This window comes from Callionymus lyra, chromosome 2 (genome assembly GCF_982586985.1).
Source record: "Callionymus lyra chromosome 2, fCalLyr1.hap1.1, whole genome shotgun sequence".
Lineage (NCBI taxonomy): Eukaryota > Metazoa > Chordata > Actinopteri > Syngnathiformes > Callionymidae > Callionymus > Callionymus lyra.
In genome coordinates this window covers 1,343,296-1,350,731 of record NC_141819.1, presented here as the reverse complement: position 1 = coordinate 1,350,731, position 7,436 = coordinate 1,343,296, and positions in this window count along the sequence as shown.

The window sequence follows — 7,436 nt, the reverse complement described above, 5'->3', positions numbered from 1 at the left end:
TCCTGGCCACACAAACAAATGCTAGCATTAGCATGGCTAACGATGGATCAGTGCTCCTGGTCATACAAACAAATGCTAGCATTAGCATGGCTAACGATGGATCAGTGCTCCTGGTCATACAAACAAATGCTAGCATTAGCATGTCTAACGATGGATCAGTGCTCCTGGTCATACAAACAAATGGTAGCATTAGCATGGCTAACGATGGATCAGTGCTCCTGGTCATACAAACAAATGCTAGCATTAGCATGTCTAACGATGGATCAGTGCTCCTGGTCATACAAACAAATGCTAGCATTAGCATGACTAACGATGGATTGGTGCTCCTGGCCACACAAACAAATGCTAGCATTAGCATGTCTAACGATGAATCAGTGCTCCTGGTCATACAAACAAATACTAGTATTAGCATGGCTTACGATGGATCGTTGCTCCTGACCACACAAACAAATGCTAGCATTAGCATGGCTAATGATGGATCGGTGCTCCTGGCCACACAAACAAATACTAGTATTAGCATGGCTAACGATGGATCGTTGCTCCTGGTCATACAAACAAATGCTAGCCTTAGCATGGCTAATGATGGATCGGTGCTCCTGGCCACACAAACAAATACTAGTATTAGCATGGCTAACGATGGATCGTTGCTCCTGACCACACAAACAAATGCTAGCATTAGCATGGCTAACAATGGATCAGTGCTACTGGCCACACAAACAAATGCTAGCATTAGCATGGCTAACGATGGATCGGTGCTCCTGGTCATACAAACAAATGCTAGCATTAGCATGACTAACGATGGATCGGTGCTCCTGATCACACAAACAAATGCTAGCATTAGCATGGCTAACGATGGATCAGTGCTCCTGGTCATACAAACAAATGCTAGCATTAGCATGTCTAACGATGGATCAGTGCTCCTGGTCATACAAACAAATGCTAGCATTAGCATGACTAACGATGGATCAGTGCTCCTGGTCATACAAACAAATACTAGTATTAGCATGGCTTACGATGGATCGTTGCTCCTGACCACACAAACAAATGCTAGCATTAGCATGGCTAATGATGGATCGGTGCTCCTGGCCACACAAACAAATACTAGTATTAGCATGGCTAACGATGGATCAGTGCTCCTGGTCATACAAACAAATGCTAGCATTAGCATGGCTAACGATGGATCATTGCTCCTGGCCACACAAACAAATGCTAGCATTAGCATGTCTAACGATGGATCAGTGCTCCTGGTCATACAAACAAATACTAGTATTAGCATGGCTAACGATGGATCGTTGCTCCTGACCACACAAACAAATGCTAGCATTAGCATGGCTAATGATGGATCGGTGCTCCTGGCCACACAAACAAATACTAGTATTAGCATGGCTAACGATGGATCAGTGCTCCTGGTCATACAAACAAATGCTAGCCTTAGCATGGCTAATGATGGATCGGTGCTCCTGGCCACACAAACAAATACTAGTATTAGCATGGCTAACGATGGATTGTTGCTCCTGACCACACAAACAAATGCTAGCATTAGCATGGCTAACGATGGATCAGTGCTACTGGCCACACAAACAAATGCTAGCATTAGCATGGCTAACGATGGATCGGTGCTCCTGGTCACACAAACAAATGCTAGCATTAGCATGACTAACGATGGATCGGTGCTCCTGATCACACAAACAAATGCTAGCATTAGCATGGCTAACGATGGATCAGTGCTCCTGGTCACACAAACAAATGCTAGCATTAGCATGGCTAACGAAGGATCAGTGCTCCTGGCCACACAAACAAATGCTAGCATTAGCATGACTAACGATGGATCGGTGCTCCTGGCCACACAAACAAATGCTAGCATTAGCATGGCTAACGATGGATCATTGCTCCTGGCCACACAAACAAATGCTAGCATTAGCATGGCTAACGATGGATCAGTGCTCCTGGTCATACAAACAAATGCTAGCATTAGCATGTCTAACGATGGATCAGTGCTCCTGGTCATACAAACAAATGCTAGCATTAGCATGACTAACGATGGATCGGTGCTCCTGGCCACACAAACAAATGCTAGCATTAGCATGTCTAACGATGGATCAGTGCTCCTGGTCATACAAACAAATGCTAGCATTAGCATGACTAACGATGGATCGGTGCTCCTGGTCATACAAACAAATGCTAGCCTTAGCATGGCTAACGAGGGATCGTTGCTCCTGACCACACAAACAAATGCTAGCATTAGCATGGTTAACGATGGATCGGTGCTCCTGGGCACACAAACAAATACTAGTATTAGCATGGCTAATGATGGATCGTTGCTCCTGACCACACAAACAAATGCTAGCATTAGCATGGCTAATGATGGATCGGTGCTCCTGGCCACACGAACAAATACTAGTATTAGCATGGCTAACGATGGATCGTTGCTCCTGGTCATACAAACAAATGCTAGCCTTAGCATGGCTAACGATGGATCAGTGCTCCTGGTCATACAAACAAATGCTAGCATTAGCATGACTAACGATGGATCGGTGCTCCTGGCCACACAAACAAATGCTAGCATTAGCATGGCTAACGATGGATCAGTGCTCCTGGTCATACAAACAAATGCTATCATTAGCATGACTAACGATGGATCGGTGCTCCTGGCCACACAAACAAATGCTAGCATTAGCATGGCTAACGATGGATCAGTGCTCCTGGTCATACAAACAAATGCTAGCCTTAGCATGGCTAACGATGGATCAGTGCTCCTGGTCATACAAACAAATGCTAGCATTAGCATGTCTAACGATGGATCAGTGCTCCTGGTCATACAAACAAATGCTAGCATTAGCATGACTAACGATGGATCGGTGCTCCTGGCCACACAAACAAATGCTAGCATTAGCATGGCTAACGAGGGATCAGTGCTCCTGGTCATACAAACAAATGCTAGTATTAGCATGACTAACGATGGATCGGTGCTCCTGGCCACACAAACAAATGCTAGCATTAGCATGTCTAACGATGGATCAGTGCTCCTGGTCATACAAACAAATGCTAGTATTAGCATGTCTAACGATGGATCAGTGCTACTGGTCATACAAACAAATGCTAGCATTAGCATGTCTAACGATGGATCAGTGCTCCTGGTCATACAAACAAATGCTAGCCTTAGCATGGCTAACGAGGGATCGTTGCTCCTGACCACACAAACAAATGCTAGCATTAGCATGGTTAACGATGGATCGGTGCTCCTGTGCACACAAACAAATACTAGTATTAGCATGGCTAACGATGGATCGTTGCTCCTGACCACACAAACAAATGCTAGCATTAGCATGGCTAACGATGGATCGTTGCTCCTGACCACACAAACAAATGCTAGCATTAGCATGGCTAACGATGGATCGGTGCTCCTGTGCACACAAACAAATACTAGTATTAGCATGGCTAACGATGGATCGTTGCTCCTGACCACACAAACAAATGCTAGCATTAGCATGGCTAACGATGGATCGTTGCTCCTGACCACACAAACAAATGCTAGCATTAGCATGGCTAACGATGGATCGGTGCTCCTGGTCATACAAACAAATGCTAGCATTAGCATGTCTAACGATGGATCAGTGCTCCTGGCCACACAAACAAATGCTAGCATTAGCATGACTAACGATGGATCGGTGCTCCTGACCACACAAACAAATGCTAGCATTAGCATGACTAACGATGGATCGGTGCTCCTGGCCACACAAACAAATGCTAGCATTAGCATGACTAACGATGGATCAGTGCTCCTGGCCACACAAACAAATGCTAGCATTAGCATGACTAACGATGGATCGGTGCTCCTGGCCACACAAACAAATGCTAGCATTAGCATGACTAACGATGGATCAGTGCTCCTGACCACACAAACAAATGCTAGCATTAGCATGACTAACGATGGATCGGTGCTCCTGGCCACACAAACAAATGCTAGCATTAGCATGACTAACGATGGATCAGTGCTCCTGACCACACAAACAAATGCTAGCATTAGCATGACTAACGATGGATCGGTGCTCCTGGCCACACAAACAAATGCTAGCATTAGCATGACTAACGATGGATCAGTGCTCCTGGCCACACAAACAAATGCTAGCATTAGCATGACTAACGATGGATCAGTGCTCCTGGCCACACAAACAAATGCTAGCATTAGCATGACTAACGATGGATCAGTGCTCCTGGCCACACAAACAAATGCTAGCATTAGCATGACTAACGATGGATCAGTGCTCCTGGCCACACAAACAAATGCTAGCATTAGCATGGCTAACGAACTGGGAGTTGACAGGATGAGGCTCCAGAAGATGGACGACGGTATCAAGTGTTGGTATTTAACAGGTGCAGTCGAGCGGCGCCTCCACACCTTTCTACTCATGACAACCTTGGAAGTGTCACCAGAATATTTACGGATAATTGTATCATTTCAAGGGAACGTCTTAATATTTTCACACAATTTTACGTTATTTTTAATGAAATAATTTAGTCATATCCGAGCCGGTCGTTGTTTTTCATTTTTTTACATTTTCAAGATCTATTTTTTTCCAAACGAATGCGTCAGTGACTCGACATCCTGACGCCACTGATGCACTTGAGTTCTCAGGACTTCCACGACGAGCCTGCAGGTGTGTGTTGTGCAGGCGAGCGTGAAGAGCAGCGATGAATGTTTAATAACAGTTTCATGACGGACAGACGAGCAGCTAAATTATTGAGCTCGTCGACTCCACGTCACTGACCGCGCCGCACTTTTACTGCTTGCAAAGATTTGAAAGAACCTTCGTCTGACGTCCCAGCGAGCCGGGGCGTCTTCCTCGAAATCAACACTGAAACACACTCGTCGCTGCAGCAGAGAATCATCGCAATGGAACAAACTGATGTTTTATTTTCAATCGGAAATATAAGTGAATGTTTGTGGCTTATTTAAGCAAACGCTTGCATGAACCCAAGTATCTAACGTGTATTTAAAATGAGAAAAACGGTTTATTTCCTACTTACAATTTTACTTTTAATATAAATACAACACGTTTCATTCATTTTTCCTATGAAGGTTATTCATTTCTGATCTGTTCTGGTTTTAAAACAATTGAATAAGATGAAAATGAAAGAAACTATAGAATATTCAGTTTTAAATTTTAAAAAAAGTAAAATAAAGTACAGTTTAAAACGAATGCTATGCTAACTTTACGGGTGTCATTTTGAGGTAAAATGTAACCACTTTTTAATGTTTTAATAATTTGAATTATTACAAAAAAAAATGTACAAATCTTTGATGAAACATTAAACTTAGAGTAAATATTTTAAAGTACTGAATGAAAAGTGACAACTGACTTAAAATAATAATATTAATAAAACAAATACTTTTGTCTGAGGCGGTCAACATTTTTACATTATGTTTATGTGTAAAAAAAAGTTTGATTTATGTGTAATCACAAAAATGCTGGAATTATTCAAGAGTTGAATCCAAACATCTCCGGATTATTTCACTGATATTATTGATTTATTACTAAACGGGTCGAGGATGTGACGACATGTTGGTGTTTGTTCTGAACGACAATCTGGATCCACGGCCGTTTGAGGGATTTGTCACTCTGAAGAGAGTGAGATCATGAATGTGTGTGTTGTGCGAGTAAGTCGTAGAGTCATTAAAAAATACATGAAAACATTTTCATTTCAGCTTTTTCTTCTTCAGTCTTTGAAACCATGATGTTCATTAGTCGACTTGAAAACTTTGATTCGCCTCAAGATGTTTGACTTCACTTCCCTAAGAGAGTCAGTAGATCATCAAACACAGATGTTTCTTGAAGGAGTCAGTAGATCATCAAACACACATGTTTCTTGAAGGAGTCAGTAGATCATCAAACACACATGTTTCTTGAAGGAGTCAGTAGATCATCAAACACAGATGTTTCTTAAAGGAGTCAGTAGATCATCAAACACACACGTTTCTTGAAAGAGTCAGTAGATCATCAAACACAGATGTTTCTTGAAGGAGTCAGTAGATCATCAAACACACATGTTTCTTAAAGGAGTCAGTAGATCATCAAACACAGAGATGTTTCTTGAAGGAGTCAGTAGATCATCAAACACAGATGTTTCTTGAAGGAGTCAGTAGATCATCAAACACAGATGTTTCTTGAAGGAGTCAGTAGATCATCAAACACAGATGTTTCTTGAAGGAGTCAGTAGATCATCAAACACAGATGTTTCTTGAAGGAGTCAGTAGATCATCAAACACAGATGTTTCTTGAAGGAGTCAGTAGATCATCAAACACAGATGTTTCTTGAAGGAGTCAGTAGATCATCAAACAGATGTTTCTTAAAGGAGTCAGTAGATCAACAAACACAGATGTTTCTTGAAGGAGTCAGTAGATCATCAAACACAGATGTTTCTTGAAGGAGTCAGTAGATCATCAAACACAGATGTTTCTTGAAGGAGTCAGTAGATCATCAAACACACATGTTTCTTGAAGGAGTCAGTAGATCATCAAACACACATGTTTCTTGAAGGAGTCAGTAGATCATCAAACACACATGTTTCTTGAAGGAGTCAGTAGATCATCAAACACACATGTTTCTTGAAGGAGTCAGTAGATCATCAAACACACATGTTTCTTGAAGGAGTCAGTAGATCATCAAACACACATGTTTCTTGAAGGAGTCAGTAGATCATCAAACACAGATGTTTCTTGAAGGAGTCAGTAGATCATCAAACACACATGTTTCTTGAAGGAGTCAGTAGATCATCAAACACACATGTTTCTTGAAGGAGTCAGTAGATCATCAAACACAGATGTTTCTTGAAGGAGTCAGTAGATCATCAAACACACATGTTTCTTAAAGGAGTCAGTAGATCATCAAACACACATGTTTCTTGAAGGAGTCAGTAGATCATCAAACACAGATGTTTCTTGAAGGAGTCAGTAGATCATCAAACACACATGTTTCTTAAAGGAGTCAGTAGATCATCAAACACAGATGTTTCTTGAAGGAGTCAGTAGATCATCAAACACACATGTTTCTTGAAGGAGTCAGTAGATCATCAAACACAGATGTTTCTTGAAGGAGTCAGTAGATCATCAAACACAGATGTTTCTTGAAGGAGTCAGTAGATCATCAAACACACATGTTTCTTGAAGGAGTCAGTAGATCATCAAACACAGATGTTTCTTGAAGGAGTCAGTAGATCATCAAACATAGATGTTTCTTGAAGGAGTCAGTAGATCATCAAACACAGATGTTTCTTGAAGGAGTCAGTAGATCATCAAACACAGATCTTTCTTGAAGGAGTCAGTAGATCATCAAACACAGATGTTTCTTGAAGGAGTCAGTAGATCATCAAACACAGATGTTTCTTGAAGGAGTCAGTAGATCATCAAACACAGATGTTTCTTGAAGGAGTCAGT